This window comes from Macrobrachium nipponense, chromosome 30, assembly GCF_015104395.2.
Source record: "Macrobrachium nipponense isolate FS-2020 chromosome 30, ASM1510439v2, whole genome shotgun sequence".
NCBI classification, from domain to species: Eukaryota; Metazoa; Arthropoda; class Malacostraca; order Decapoda; family Palaemonidae; genus Macrobrachium; species Macrobrachium nipponense.
In genome coordinates, this window is record NC_087218.1 from 66,287,539 (window position 1) to 66,305,140 (window position 17,602).

The 17,602-nt window shown below is 38.2% G+C and overlaps 1 protein-coding gene across 3 annotated transcripts in view; it reads right to left on the bottom strand.

Moving 5' to 3' along the window:
• The window catches only part of LOC135202574 (stomatin-like protein 1), a 453,302-nt gene that overhangs the window by 39,154 nt on the left and 396,546 nt on the right, over positions 1 to 17,602 (bottom strand). The window lies entirely within an intron of this gene.

Genomic DNA, 17,602 nt, shown 5'->3' on the forward strand with positions numbered 1-17,602 from the left:
TAATCACACACTACATACCAAGGTTACAGTCTGTATTATTTAATTAGTGAAATTTTCATGCTATGAGAAATTAAAAGTAAGTTGTAGTGGTACACTAAAGCATTATAAAATTTTCTTGAATGGTGGTATCTTTTGAAAAATATTAACCTGTTTTGTTATTTTAATATGTATATCATAATTATGAACTTACAAAGGTAAAATCAATTCCAAATAAAGGTCTAGTTATATGATTATCACAAAAAATTTAAAGCCAATTAAATATTTGTAAGGCTAGTTGAAAAAATATTGTTAAGCTTACCCACTACAGTTTTTATTTAAAATTCTGAAATGGAGTTTGAGAAGGGTTTGGTCGAGCATAAAAAATTAACAATTTATGCAGTTGAATACGTACTAAAAGGAGGCTTTCTTGAAATTTTTTTTTTTAGATATAGACCTATTATGTACAGTGTCCCCCCGCCCGCAAATAGTTGAAACCCCTATGATAAAAATGCTTAAAACTGCCTATTTTCTTAGTTAAAACTCAAGAAAAAACCACTAAAAATGTTTATACCTGGTTCTTTAATAGTTTTATCACGAAAAGTGCATTTTATGATATAATTGATTTAAAAAAAACAGGAATTTGTGGATATTTCTCATAAAAAATACTATGAATAGGCGAATTTTCAACGAATAATGTGGATATATGTTCCAGAGTGAAATCCGTGAATCTGGAATGCGCGAATACGGGGGTTCACTGTACTTTTCTGTGTCTAATTGTGTAAACTAAGTGATTAACAATACCACATATACTGTAAATTAATGGTGATAGCTAAAAAAATGGATAAGACTTCCCGAGTAAGGGGTTATTAGGTATTATTGTGGAAGAGTTTAACATCACCACTGAGACAGATTTCTGGACTTGTATTTGGTTTGAACCTAAAGGGGAAACTTGGAACAAGGAAAATTTCAAGAAGTTGGACAGCTAAGCGGAGAGGTCAAAGGGAATGTATAGGAGAAAAGATGACAAAGGGAATATACTGTATATGAGAAATGGAATGCGGGAAGCAATATTGCTTGGTCCAGAGGGACACTGAAAAATCTTTAGTTTTGTATAATTATGCTGTCGAAGGCTGACTGTAGGTGATAACCCTCTATTGGGTCCATTTGGGAGCTCCTGTGTCTACTGGCAAAAACTCTCACTTTAATTTGCAACGTTAAGATGTACCAACTGGAGAGGTTAATGAGGAAGGGTTTGTAATAGGTTTATACATCTGAAGCATAAAACATTCTTAACATTTTTTATATGCTTATCTGATTTGTAAAACCTTTGCCACTTATTATATCACGGACAAAATCTTTTGCAGAGCAAGAGATTGGTTCCTGAAGTCTTCAGCTGCAAAGTGCATCTATTTGGAGAGCACTGTCTACAATACAGGCAGTCCCTGGGTTACGACGGGGGTTCCGTTCTTGAGAAGTGTTGTAACCAGAAAATCGTCATAAGCCGGAACATCATAAAAAATCCTAAGGAAACCTTACTTTTAATGCTTTGGGTGCATTCAAAACGATGTAAACTGCATTCATATTGCATTTTTCATCAAAAAACCTTCAAATATTGATTATTTTGCATTTTTGGTGTCATATTTCTTGTGCCAGATCAGAGTTGTAGGCGTCGTAACCCTGGAACATGCATCGTAACCCTGGAAATAATTTCTGATGAATATAATTGAAAAGCGCTGTAACCTCGGAACGTCGTAAGCCGAACCCGTCGTAACCCGGGGGCTGTCTGGAGTTGGTATTTGATATTGATTCTTGTTAACTCATTTATGTATATGTCCAGAGAGTTATTACAAGAAGTATTGTCATTAGTATTAGTACTGACATTCTTGGACAGCTGACTTAAAGTTTGTTCCTACACAATATACAAACCCTCGGTCCTTTACATGAGGAATTACTTTCAGCATAGCTGGAATTACGGCCGTTAAATTCTTGAACAAGGTGGTTAGGCAGTACTACTGTGTGGCAGGTGGGTAGGCCCGCCTGCCCGGATGTAAACACTCCACTTTTCTTTCGGCTGTCTTCCAATGAAGACGTATTTTTGTGAGCTCTTGCTGACTGGCCGTTGATCATTTTCCCAGTGGGATCTTTCATTTTTTTATTTTTTGAATAAATATGTATATACTGTGTTTGATATTAATAATTGATTGAATTTAATAATTATTATGCAAACCCACTTTTTGTGATAGCCTTGATAGCCGCCTTTCTACTTTGTGTTAAGGGTAGGCGGCAAAGGTATGCCAACATCTTTATTAGTACATATTTTCGCCCTTTAACGTTAGGACGAGACATGTATTCATCCGAAATTTACGCTTACACTTTGGGAATTACCGAGCGAGAGCGTCCAGTCTTCCTCCCCTATTCCCTTTACTTCCTATGGCTACGCCGGGAGGGGCAAGGCAAATAGGAGGGATCGTGCAGAGTGCTCTCCGCAAGATTCAGCGTCTGGGGACTATGTTCCTGGAGGGACCCTAATCGTTGAGGAAGGATCTTATATGCCTGTTCCTCCTCAATTTCTACAGGAGTTGAGGAGGGCCCCCACCCCGATGATCGTTTGACGAAATTCAGGGGTCTCGCCGAGCGCTTAAAATTCTTTTGAATTTTTAGCACTCTCCGAGTGTTTTGGTCTTCTACAATCTGCAAACACTTGGGCGAGACAAGAATTCCTGATAATTGTTACTACGATAACTGGGAATCTCACTAAATGCTCGAATTCCTTGGAATTTCTGGCTTTCTCAGAATGTTATGGTTTTTATGTAATTTCCAAACACTCGGTCGAGACACGTTCCCAGTAATTGTTATTATGAAAATCGGCAGTCTCGCTAACCCATTAAATTCCTTGGAATTTCTAGAGCTCGCTGGGTGATTTGGTTTACTTAGATTTCCAAACACTCGGGCAACAGGTATTCCCAATGATTATTATAATAATTGGGAGTCTCGCCAAGCGCCTGGATCCCTTGTTTTCGTTGGCGCTCGGCTTCATCATATTGCTGATTACCAGGGAGAGAAAAAGCTTTCCCGATTATTGTCATACGAGGCTCGGGTGTTTCTCCCCAAGCGTGGGAATTCTTACGAATTCTAACGCTCGCCAAGCGCTCACTATTATGAGTGCTTGGATGACGAGTCGAGTCTTTACCAGTACAGATGAGTCTGCTCCTCAGTCTGGTTTGGAGTTATGTAGAGCTTGGAACTGCATGCAACACCTTCTCGGTGAATGGTCAAGTACCGTCCTTGTGTATTGGACCTTAAACGAATGCATAGGACAGCAGACACACAATCCCTCTTGTTGTTGTTCTCGGAGCTTTGGCCTCGAAGGAGAATAGTTAATTGGGAAGAAGTGATAGTTCTTTGTTGACGATTACCACTCAATTATGTAGTAGTGATCGGCTCAGCTCGCTCAACTTGGCTCGATCTGCCGATCTGAGTGTTTGGCTCTAACGAACAAACTCTCTGCTCTTGATCGGTGTGGTTCCTTGCCATGACATAGCACCCTCCTTTCCCGTGTTGCAGTGAGTCTTCAAGAGGTCATCATCTTTCGTGTGCGTCATCTGACGCCTCCTAACCTCCCTCTTCAAAGGTTTCCATGTCTTAAGAAGAGGAAGGTATTCTCCGCCCCTTACGAAGTCTCACTTTGAGACTTCTAAGGGTCTGCACCCTTTCCATGGAGAGGAAGTAATTGCTCTCTTCGGCTCACCTGCTCCTTCTGGAGCGGGAACCTGGACACTATCCACAAATATAGGGTCTCAGGAGCCCCAGGAGTTCGAACCCAGGTTCGTTCTCCTGTTTCTGGTTCCAAGGGCGCTGTTCATGGAACCGCTGCTCATGGAACCAGGGCTGCATCTGGTATACTCATGTATGGGTGTGTCCAAGTGCACAAGCCTAAGGGGGGTCGCACATCCACAGTCAGTGATAGGTAGTCTTTTCTCCATCTCGATAGTGGCGCAGGATGAGAGAAGAGACTGAGCCGTGTAGGTGGCTCAGACCTGCCTGTGAAAGCCAGGAATGGCCATTCTTCAGGTGCCAAGATCGATGTCGTCCCTTGGGATAAGGCATCTGAAGGAGATAGGAGGAGGTCCTCTATGTAGTTCTCTTCATGAGGTTTGATCACGGAGAAGATAGATGCGTCGCAAGACGTGGCAAGTTCTCGCCAGCTTTTACTGCATTTAATTCTGGTCAACTTTCACTCGCGTTTGTGCAAACTAAATGGTTGTAGGAATGAATGCTTCATTTAACTGAGTGAGAACATCGCAAGTCAGGGAAGAGCGGGCAAGAACAGTCAATCCTCCTCTCTTTTTCACCCTCTACTTCCTGGTTATGCTGGAATGAAGAAGGAAATAAGAGAAATTCTGTGGAGTCTATTCCTTGGAATTTGAACCTGAGAGACTATGTTTTTGGTTCAATCTTAGGATCTTACCGAACATACGTCAATCCTTCAGGATGGATAGCACCAAGAGGTTTGAATGCCCCTCCAGTGCTACTCTTTTGGGAACAACCAGTTCAGCTTGAACTAGTCGTCTTCAGTATCCTCTTATCACCATAGAAGTCTCCTTCAGGAAAACTTCGCCTTCTCTCTCTTCATTAGAGAATGAAGGAGGTCTGCTTCCAGTCCTTATTCTTGTCCCTCGAATGAAGACGAATTAGGCTGGAGTGCGATTTACAGGAACCTACAAATATACTACGTATATTTCTCTCGCAACATGCATCTGTTATCAGTTGCATCTGAGTATTAGGCACATACCTGAAAGTTAACTCTTCTGGTATGTGACCAAGACGAATAATACCTTCTTTTAATTGACCTGGATTCAGGACAGCCTTTCGGGCTTCCCAAGAGTTACTGGTTTTGATTTTGAGATAACTAGTGGTATTGTTTCCCAACAACACCACAGCATTTGCATTATTACCGAATAGGAGGGTTTTCTTCCCTCCTATTTTTGGTTAAAATGCAGATGCTTGAGTGTATCTTTTTTGCGCTCGATGGTTCTAGCTGAATGCATTCCTTCATGGAATAGGCTACGGTGGTACCTCAAGATACGAAAGGCTTAACTTATGAAAAACTCGAGATACGAAAGCAAATACGAAGATTTTTGTGGCTCTACATTCGAAAAATGTTCAAGATACGAAAGGATGTTGCTGTAAAGTAAGAGATTCACCGGGACCACTGATAACAATTTTAAAACTTGCGCGCCGCCAACTGAGTAGACTCGCTACCATCCTCCCACTCTCCCATTGATTCCTGATGCTAGTCACTGCCATAAGATCCTGCTCTCCTATTGGTCAGCATCTCTCCCATGATCCCATCATGCATCTACCTAGCGGTGTGCTTTTTTGGTCACTTCGCGGCATCATCAGTATCATAAGCACGCGGAATTCATTCATTCTATAAGATTTCGTTTATTAACGTAAATTCGTTATTGATTTCGTTGTAGTACTACTTTGTCGTGTTGTGTGAGAACTTTACTTCATACGTATATGTACTACATAACTTAATTACATACAGTATATATGTAGTCAAGGGTCCCAAGAAAGTTGAAGTTCACGGAAAGAAGAGGATGCTTTCTTTGAAGACGAAGATGGAGATCATTAAAAAATATGAAGCTGGTATGCGATTGAGTGTGATCGCCAAGGAATATGGCCGAAATCCGTCGACAATAGGCACCATCCTTAAGCACAAGGATGTCATCAAAGCAGCTGCACCTTCCAAGAGCGTGACTATTTTGTCCAGCAAGAGGAGCCATGTACACGATGAGACGACAAAGAAATCGCTGGCGTACGGCAATCTGCCACAAGGCCAGTGCTATTTTCGGCGATTTGATTGCCCAGGCCGAAGACGACGGAGGAGAAGGGACATCGACGCCAACCCCAGAGTTCAAGGCTTCTCATGGGTGGTTCGAAAAATTCCGTAAACGGACTGGCATCCATTCGGTGGTGCGGTATGGGGAGGCTGCCAGCTCTGACACAAAAGCGGCCGAAGCCTTTATTAAGACGTTTGACAAGATGACGCTCAACGAAGGCTACAGTTCTCAGCAAGTCTTCAACTGTGCTGAGACTGGCCTGGAAAAAAATGCCTCGTCGGACTAACATCACGCAGGAAGAAAAGAAGCTACCCGGGCATAAGCCTATGAAAGACAGGCTTACGCTCGCACTTTGTTCGAACGCCAGTGGGGATGGCAAGGTGAAGCCCCTACTTGTGTATCATTCGGAGACTCCTCGAGCATTCAAGGCCCACAAAGTGCTTAAAGAGAAGCTTCCAGTGATGTGGAGGGCTGATGCGAAAGCCTGGGTAACGAGACTTTTGTTCACCAAGTGGGTAAATCTGTGTTTCGGCCCGACAGTGAAGAAATTCTTGGAAGAGAAGCGCCTCCCTCTGAAATGTCAGTTGTTGTTGGGCAATGCCCCTGTTCACCCTCTTGGCCTCGAAGAAGATAGATATCCTAGCGGAGTATTCGTTTATCAAGGTTCTTTATCTTCCACCTAACACCACCCCTCTCCTCCAGCCCATGGACCAGCAAGTGATATCGAACTTCCAGAAGCTGTATACGAAACATCTTTTCAAGAGATGTTTCGTCATCACCAATACCACAAACCTCACCTTGCGTGAATTTTGGAAGGAACATTTCAATGTTGTGATATGCATCCGACTCATTGACCAAGCTTGACAGGAGGTTCCAAGGCGAACCTTGAATTCTTCGTGGAGGAAACTCTGCCCTGATGCCGTATCCGCCCGAGACTTCAAGGGATTCGACGTGGGCAAAGCTGGTGCTGCAGATTCAGGAACAGTTGACGATCCTGAAACTGTTTCACAACCAGATTTTGACGAGATCATTGCACTCAGCAAGTCCATGGGGCTGGTCGTCGATGAGGACGACATCAATGACCTTCTCAAGGAGCACCAAGAGGAGCTTATGACGTATGACCTGAAGGAGTTGGAGGCCATGCAACATAACGTCGTTCAAGAGCGGCGAGGAGGAGGACGGCGACGCTATGACAACGGCAGAAATTAAGGATGCTCTAGCTGCTTTTCATAAGGTGCAATCATTTGTAGAAAAGAGACACCCTGAAAAGGCTTACACAGGTCGTATGCTCGCACAGTTCGATGACGTTTGTCTGAGTCGTTTCAGGAACATTGTCAAAAGCAGGCAGAAGCAATCTTCCTTGATAGTTATTTTTCAAAGAGGCCTTTAGGAGGAGTAAGCAAAAAGGAAGATCCAAGTGATACTATGAAAAAACAGAACGTTGATAGTGGTGAAGGAAAAAAAAAAAAAAACTAAAGTAAAAAGTAAAAAAAAAATGTAAAAATAAAAAGACAAAAAAAAAAAATTTTAATTTTAAGTTTTTTGTAAAGTTAAGTGTTACAGTTTTGTTAATGTGTTTGTAACGTTTAGTTTATGTTTTCCTGACTTTTTTATGTGTTTTGTAAAGTTAAGTTTATGTTTCACCACCACTTTTTTGAATGTGTTTCGTAAAGTTAAGTGTACGTACTATAAGAAGATTTTTGCCGTTTGTCCTCCTCCTCTGTCGCCACTTTCGGAGATAGCCTCACTTGAAAGGTAAGCTTCCACATTTTACTACATACATATGTATGTATGTACAGTATTTCTTGTATACCATGTACACTAATACACTTTATTTACAGGTACATACATATTAGTACTACTAGTACGTATTAAGTTAGGTATTGAATGGTCCAAATTGTTGTTGTATTTCATTGTTTATAGGTCAATTTAGCTTTTTTATGAACTTTACTGGGGTGTTTTTGGAGGGCTTGGAACGGATTAGCCATTTTACATGTAAAATGCGGTTCAAGATACGAAAAACTCATGATATGAAGGCCGCCTTGGAACGGATTAATTTCGTATCTCGAGGTACCACTGTACCAGACAACATAGGATGACAACAAGTTGAGCAAGCGGTGTATGACGCTACCTCAGTCAGTATCTCTTGCTCTCTGCTATATTTCAGTTTGGTATTGTTTATCCTCTGTCGAGGATTGACTACCAATTCAAATCTCTGCCTGGTAATCACAGACTTTGGTCTCTGGTTGGCTGGAATTCTCGCATACGTGTATACCCATCTCTACTGCACCGCATTTTGCCATTGCAAGAATTTTCAGACAGATATATCTCACGACTCATTATCATCTTTCTGTTTACCCCACAGTAAAACAGAAGTCTGTAGCCTAGTCTTCCACTTCATTGCACCTGCCCCGTTGGCCGCTGCGATGACTCAGAATGACATTCTTCAGACAATTTGAGTTTGTCTTCTAATAATATACATTTCCTAATTCGTAAGGTGTTCAGTTATTCCTTGTTCACCCCAAATGTAAATGAATAACGAAAGACTTCGCCTGTTCCCCGCACTACAAGCTCTGCATCCAAAGTAAATAGAAACGACCTTCCTGATACAGCCCACGAGAAGTGGTTCTTCAGGCAGTACAATCCCTGTGTTTTTATTGCTGAAAGATGCTCTGCTTTCAATGCAAACTCCGACTTTCTCGCCGAGCAGCAATGAAGTAGTGTATTAGCTTTTTCAGTCCTCTGTAAAATAATAGGGATTAAAGCCATCTTCACAAGTTGGTGTCATCAACAGGACTTTTTCTATGATCAGAATCTTTAGAGTTTACTTCTCTCAATTCAACTGTGAAGACGTAGGTCCCACATTTACCTTTGTCATTCACTAGCAATATAGTATCGTTTCTCCCTAGTTGAGATTCAACTACTGATGAGAAATTTCTCTCTTGCCATCACAGGGACCTCGGTCTCTAGAAGGCAATGGACTATCGCTTGATGTGCCCATGCCTTGAGCGAAACATCATCTCGTCTTTCAACATCGGCGGCGAACAAGTTAGACGACTTGTACGTATGGTTATTCTCAGCATAACCCTTCAAAAGCCATGTCATGTGACTATGTCTCAGATGTGTGGCAGCAGCCGCAATGCAGTCAGTCAGCATCTGTTGACGAGTGCAAGTCATTCATGAACTACGCTGTGGACTTTGTATTGGTTGATCCAGATCAGTCATTACTTTGTCCTACTGGTGTGTTGCTGTACCCATGAAGGATCAACACCCATCATTGAATGTCGGTGCTTTTATCCGCTATGGACTACCATTGTGGAAGCGTCCGATGACACGTCTTTCTCCGAGTCTTATGAAACCGTGAGACTTCTCTGCAGTTGGATAATCTAGTGAATGGGTACATTTCATCCCTCCGAAGAATATGTTGGACAGGAAGATAGATGAGGTCTCATTGCGACCATATTTATACCTTTCTTCCTTTGGGTCTGCCCACAGGTCCTTGGAACCTCCTTTCCTTGGACCGGTGGTGGATGCTTGCAGGCTACTCTTCCTTCGGGTAGAGGATAGGATTCGAACTTACACTTGCTGGTCAGGCGATTAATGCAGTAAGCTTACACATACAGCATCCTTTCTATTTTTCTTATCAGAATCATAGAAGTAATCCCGCTCCTTCCTCTAGCAAGGGGAGGAAGGAGGCTGGCAATAATGCAAACCCTTCCCAGAACTTTGCATTAATGCCACCAACTCTAAGGTATTCTTCCCAGCTCATTTTCGGATGAGTTACGATTCCTCACTCATTTCGAAAAGGCCCAGAAGTCTGACTCTTGATCACACAGCTCCTATAGTCCGATCAAGTTGTCAGAGGCAGGGCACTCATCCTCGCTCTTACGACCAGGAGGAATAGCCCGAGTGTGCAGACCTCCAGTCAGTTCTGAAGGTTCACTCAGATTCCTTCCACCAATCAGTGAGTCTTCCTCATGTAAAGGACCGAGGGTTTGTATATCGTGTAGGAACAAATCACAATTTTTGATAAAATGTATTTTTCCTAACTATACAAACCTGAGGTCCTTTACATTTATGCCCACCTCATGCCACCCCTCAATCTGAACCTGGGTTGAAAGGCAAAGTGGAGTGTGGAGGAAGCAGGCTTCCTACAAAAGTTATAACTTTTTATAGTAAAGTATAAATGATATCATACTTGAAATTTAAATGTATATAAGAACATTTTTAATTTTTTTTACTTATTTATTATTTATTTAATTTTCAATTACATAACGGCATATTTCCGGCGTCGATGCCCTACGTTGTTGGGACGCTATGGTACTTTTTTGCATCAATCAATCAATCAATCAATCTTTCCTCTCTGCAGCCCCATGGTGATCTTTCTCTCCTATTGGAAGCAGACCTTTCTCTTTCCCTGTGCTATCTTGATAAGGAAGGGTCCTGCCACTGAAGAGGAGGGTGACTCTTCCAACCAAGACCCCCTCTCTGCTCAATCCTCTGACCATCAGACATACTTGGATGGTGGAAAATGTGGGCTACCCAGTCCAGTCTCCCAGTACTAATTTGAAACAACATGTTGATAGATGGATTGGTCTCACCGCATCTGTAGTTTCTACTGCAAGGTCGACGTTCATTTGTGGCCCAGAAATTTTTGGAAGACATCCTTCACTCTTTGCCTTCCAGTCAGCAACTTAGTGGGCATGTACAAATCCTTCACGGGAGTTGCTGGAAGAGGGGGAGGGGATGACAGAGGGATCATTGGAGGGGATAGAGACAAGCTTGGCATGGGCTCCCTGGAGATGGAATTTGCTTACTTCCTCTGCCATTTCACATACTTCACACTGTGGTGAAGGCCAGTATGCACACTCCTTACACTTTAATTTGCAGGAATATTCTCAGCTCCTACAGGTGATACGAACCGAATGGGGGTCCACAGCTACCAGGGACTTAAAACTTGCTGCAGTGGTTTCCCCTGCCAGAACACAGCCGCTTGTCAGATTTAAGTTTCTCTTCCATGGTCGCACTCATATCAGTGTGGGAGAGGGTTAAAGAGAACAGGAACACATGGGTACTGCAAGGTACTTGGGGGGGATAAAAAAAAGACACAAGGGGAAAAGTCAATTAAAACTTAAGACTTGGCTACACGGGAAAAGCACTAAATTCTGCCCACAAACCCTGGGCCACAACCAAAGCAAGGGAAGAAGCACTTGAAACACTCAAGCATCATGTTACCACTTGCTGTGCGCAAAGGAGGACACCACATGATATATGATCTTATGCAATAGTGTTGACAGGGAAGATATAATTTTTCAGGCTACATCAAGATAATAACGAAACCCATGGGGGTATGCACACCCTACAGAGATAAAGAAAAAAGTACAGTGCAAAAGCACGAGATGAATCGGAGAGCATGGGATTTAGGAATTTTTGCTGCAGGAGTTTTCACTGAACGTCCTTTCACCACAGACTTTTTGCTGTGGAAAATTTTGCAACATTCTACACATTCACAGGAAATGTTGGAGAAACTGAAAAGCTATGGGAATGACATAACCATTTCTTGCTTGCCTCCATTTCCTAATAGTATTTTGCAATAAGTTGCATTTGATGGCATAAGATAATTCCCTACATCATCTAAGCTAGCAGAAGCATTGGCATTTAGTGATCTTGCAAACAACTGGGACTTAGTAGCACTTTCTTTCATTCTCCCTAAGGGGGCATACACTTTTGGTATTGTTGGTTTTGCAGAATGGCTATGGTCATCAACTGTTTTTCATATAATTATGACCTCATTTTATAAAATTGTGTGGACTTGCCTTACGGTTTTTAACTTCACACTTCCAATACGTTTTCATTTCCAAGGTTATGTCAATTCTGTAAATTAAATAAGCATGTAATTACATATGTATGTAGCCTATTTATTTAAGTTTAAATTCTAAAAGGCATGAAATAGCTAATACTATCTTAATAGATAAATTCTTGTTTAAAAACTGTGCTTAAAATTTTTGAAGTACTAATAGCTAATTATCAAAGATATTCATCTAATGAATGGTTGTATGTATTCACTTTTCCCCCTGTATTCAGGGGGTTGTGTACCAGACCGCCCCCCCCCCCCCCCCCCCCCCCCAATAGCTAGAATCCGCAAATAGTTGAAACCCTGTAAAAAACATTTAAAACTGCCTATTTTGTTGGTTGAAACTGAAGAAAAACCCACTAAAAATGTTTATATCTGTTTTTTTAATAGTTTTATCACAAAAAGTGCATTTTATGATGAAATTGATAAAAAAAAAACAGGAATTTGTGTACATTCCTCATAGAAAAATACCACGAATACACGAATTTCCCACGAAGGATGAGTAGATATGGTCCATAGAGAAATCTGGGAATGCGTGAGTGCAAATGTCGAGAATGTGAATCCGGGGGGTACACTTTAGTACCTATGTATATATTTACAGTATTTGTTTAAATTCTAAAAGTACACGTCTGTAATAGCTAATTATCTTATTATCTTATTCAATATGTATTTTGTGGCAAAAAGACCATCCAGCAAAATTTCCTGCGGCAAAAAGTGTACGGTGAAAAGTCCTAGGCTGAAAACTCCTGTGGCAAAAATTCTGGTCACTGAGAACATGCAAAGGCGGGCATGGCAATGCAAACACAATGGAGGAGTCCAGCTGTCTCAGATCACATGTAACCATGGGCCTAACAATAGGATTTTGTTTTTAGCTGAAGCATACTGAGGGCAAGTATGTACTCCATATATGAAACCATAGGTTCATATTCGTGTTGGAACTAATAAATGCTATTGTTATAATTCATTCATCTTAGATGATGATGAATATCTTTATGACTCTAAATGGGTTGCACACTGAAGAAAATAAAACATCTATGAGTATACGCAAAGTATTGAATTTAGAAAATTGATTAGTAAGGGAATTAGATTCTGTGTGAGCACTATGTATATGTAAAGCATTGAATTTAAAAAAGTGAATAATAGAGGTATTTGATTCTATCAGAATATAACAACAAACACAAAATCTCACTAAAATGCCTACCCAAACACAACATAAAAATTTTTAAAACTTTCCATGAAACCAGATTTGCAAACAGTCTTCTGAAGATTGTGGAAAATTAAAAAAAATAATAGAAGGAACAATGAAAAGTTACAATTGAAGGAACAATGAAAAGGTACAAGGTTAGGTGCAGAGAACTATCATTGTTATATATACAAAAATTCCTGACACCAGTGTCAAGAAGATAAGTGGCTCATCCAAGCAAGGGAAGTCTTGTCCATTTTTAGCTATTATTTATATTGTTTAACTGGCAATTCATCTTTTGAATAACCACCCGCCTGGATGGTATGGCATTAACCAGTTTGATAGTTACGCAGTTGGTATGAACATTCTACCAACCTTGAATGAGTACCCATTTTTAATTCCTAAGTGGTGCAAAGACTCCCTGTTTCACACTGTACCCATACCTAGGGCGTTTCAGTTGTCATATAATAGGAAAAAAATGATAAAAAAAGCAGTACTATTAATGTTCTAAAATCCACTCAAGTTTCCTGAAATGGCACTATACAACTCAGATTTTTGTGGCTTAAACTACTACTATCCTGACTAACAGCATGGTACATATTTTAAAACTATAGTACGTATTGCAATTTAAAGAGGTAATTATATAATATAGTATAAGTGAAAATTTTCAATAGTATCTACCAATGTATATCTTACCACTGTCATGAATAAGAAACACTAATGTTGTGAAAGGAAACTCACTAGTGGAACATTTCATTTTTCATTCTTACTTCAGCTTAAAAGTAATTCGTGTGTGTTGTATTTTGTTGGCTCTCATATACATGTACTGGATAAAGGAATAAAGTGCAAGGGATAAAATATAGATTGTAACCTACAGATTTATAGAAGTTATATCAACAGTTTATACACATTTGTGTAACTAAGATGTGTCAATGTGTGTATATAATACTTTATATATATATATATATATATATATATATATATATATAATATATATATATATATATATATATAATATTATATATATATATATATAAATGCATCACTGGAGAAAATTTAAAACAAAATATACAGTAATTTCTTAGGAAAACAGCTGTCAAATGGTTTGACGATGGTGATTATGGTTATTACCTGGTTCTGGATGGAGGAGGTTGAGTTGATATGCAAAAGAAAATAGTAAACAAATTATGTTTTGTCTGTACATCTATACAAGTATGTGTATGTTCACATTGATAAGGATGCAAACTGCTCACAAATTAGTGTACAGTGCAAGAGTGAAAAATTAAGTAAAAAGCAACAATAAAAATTTTGCAGTTATGCCTCTACTGTGCTTTCTACATCAGTAGACTGTAGAAATTTAAAAGCAAATGAATTAAATGAAATTAAGATGTGATGATGGTGAAAGTAATGCACATGTAATTGTTAGTGAAATTGAAGGGCAACCAAAATGAAGCAAATAGGTTTTTTCTATCTAAATCATTATGAATGCTCCAGTTGTTGTACAAAGAAAAATTTAGAAAATTGTTGCACATAATGAAAAGCAATTCTTAAACCCTTAGGTGCAATGTGCACTTGGTGATATTTTTTTTAATTATGCATATTTTGTTGAAAAGAAACTACATTAAACTGAAGTAATATACATAAATAAAAATAGTTAGGAATGATAAAATACCTTGGAAGCTCCTTTGGCTAAACATGTAAATTCTTATTAAGGTACAGTATACTGGAATAAGCGGTATACCACATATAGTTGACAGAGCACATCCAAGGTCATGCATGCAGCAGTGCTCTACATAGGAATCTAGCCAATGATCATCAGTTATTAGGAATTAGTGTTTAAAAGTACTACTTAATTTCAACCTGAAATACAAATATATATATTTTAACTAGTGAGAGAGAGATTATTAACACCACGTTAAAATTTACTCTCATTTAGCACTAAAGATAGGAAAACTGATTAGCATATCATATACAGGTATTAAAAAATACATGCTCAGTATTGATGCAAAAAGATTTTTGGAAGTCAAACCTATTTTTTAACACAAGCCCATCAGTTTACACATGCTGAATATGGAGAACAAGATAATAGTATTGAAATTAAAGGAGAACTTCGAAGAACTACATGTAAACTGCTGATGGGGTTGGATTAAACAACTGAAACTGGTAAAGGCTACTACAAAAAAGTAAAATGCCTTATACAGATATCAACAATCACTTGATTTTCTATGTAAAATGTAATATCAGTACGTACAGCAGTACTATAATAAACAAAGTACTCATAACATCTTTCATGCTAATCTTATTATTTTGCTGTTGTTATTGTTGATGCCAGTGTTACAACTTTACTTCCTTTCATTTTACTATCTACTATTATTTTGTACTGAGAACCATTCTTTTCTAATGCTGAAACAAAAAAAATAAATATGTTAAACACATTTTATTAATGAAAAATGCAAAGAAAACCGAGAAATATGTAAAATGTTTTGGTTAACTGTAGGTGTTACATACAATTTTATGACTATAAATAGGTTGAATGAGGATTCAGAATCTGTTCCCAAGCTTTTCATCAAAACAGAAATTAACCAACTTTTTGTGACATTATGATCTACATTTGTCATTACTTATTCCCTGTCAGCTTCCAGTTTATTTATTAGTTTGCACAATAGCCTGAGTGACTACAAATACCACTAGATTTTAGGATATTCAGGAAAGATGAAACTAATGGTCCAAGGAAAAAAGCAGAAATTGTTAATGTAATCTAGTCATGTAATTAACTCTGCTCTTTTCAGTTTGGCAAAAAAATGAATAAAATAAAATAAACACAAACACAGAGGGTCATCAAGCTACATAGGCTGATGACTAATTGAATATTTAACATTTTTTCAACACTCTGTATTCAGAATTCAGAATGACATGCAAGAATGAAAAGAGAACCAACATGTGAAACTTTCTAAGAGATCACTAGACTATTGTGACAAGTTTAGCATTTTCATTTACACAGCAAAAATGGTTGCCAATAATGCACAGCAGCAATTAACAGAGTACTGTACTACAGTAATGTTATAATGTACGTATTGTCAGATCAACAATACACTGCCCCACACAGAGCTGTCATCATACTGAAATACCATTATTAATAAATGAATATTTAAACAACACCATTATTCAGTTTTCTAGAATTTCATTCTTGAATGAGGGGTGAAAACTGGAACAAGGAAAAATGGTAAAGACATTGGACAAGAAAGCAAAAGAATAGATAAAAAAATCTGTTTGAGAGAAATGTTAGAGAGCAAAATTTCTCATTAATCATTCTTTCACTTTCATTGTTATTTATATACTGTTATTAATTATCTTATGCTTTGTCAAGATAAATGTTTATATTGTAAATTGTAAAAAAAATTACCTAATTTCATTTCATGTAGACTGTAAAGCAAGAATTTATGTATCTTGGTTACTGTGCATAAAATTTCCATATTAACTATACAGTATTAATTTTCGTACATCTTACGAATATGAAACAGTATATTTATTATCTCAAGTTATTATTATTATTATTATTATAGTATTATTATTATTATTATTATTATTATTATTATTATTATTATTATTATTATTATTATTATTATTATTATTATTATTATTATTATTATTGGAGAAACAAATCCACTGATTGATAAGGGGAACGTACAGATTCCCGAAAGCTATCTTTTCTGTTTTAAACTTAAATATATGTACATTTACATAACTGTGGATTTGTTTCTCCATTTGAAGACTCGTGCTACTATGAGGAATTTTTAATTATTATTATTATTATTATTATTTGGAAGGAGTCCCTCTTTAAGGGCAGTGTTATTGAGAACCATTGCTGTTTGAACAGGATTGAGCTTATACAGTCTTAATTTATTTTTCTTAATATACAGTAATACCCCAAACTTACACAAAGGTTAGGTTCCAGACCCAATCGCGCAAGGGGAATTTTCATGTAAGTTTAGCACAGTCTACAAAAATCCAAAAATGTTAATAGTAAATGCTTCTAGAGTTTGAGCACTAAATATGACCCTAATCATGCTCCCTAAGTATTAAGCTAACTTTTAAATGAAATTAAAGTTACTGCCATTTCATTTAAAAGTTAGCTTAATACATTACCCTTAAAAAAGGAAATAAATGGTTGGTAAAAGATAGGAGTGTGTAAAGATTACATCGTATGACGTATTTCTCTCTTCTTTCCCCCTTCTGACTGACCAATCTACTTTTAGAAATCTCAACAACTTTTAAGAAATTCTTTATTCTGTCTCTTTCTCTTTGTTCTGAAATTCCTTTTCATGAACAAACAGTTTTTATTTGGACTAATACAACTCTTAGTTATGTGTCTATGTTTTAGAAAAGTTCATTTACTGTTCTAGATGGTAAATAAAATTAGATCAATTAAAAATTATCCATCACTAACTGAGAGAGAGAGAGAGAGAGAGAGAGAGAGAGAGAGAGAGAGAGACTGTAATTTCATTTAAAAGTTAGCTTAGTAAATTACCCTTAAAAAAAGAAATTAATGTTGGTAAAAATATAGTGTGTGAAGATCACATGTTTACCGAGACAGAGAGAGAATTTTGTAAAAATCATTGACGCTAATGGCATCACTTCCCCTCCTGTCACATTACTTGACATAATTGACAGCTCTGGACTTCGAGCTTCTGGTGGAGTTAAGAACATGAGGGAAAGAGTTTTTTATGGCATCATTTTGTG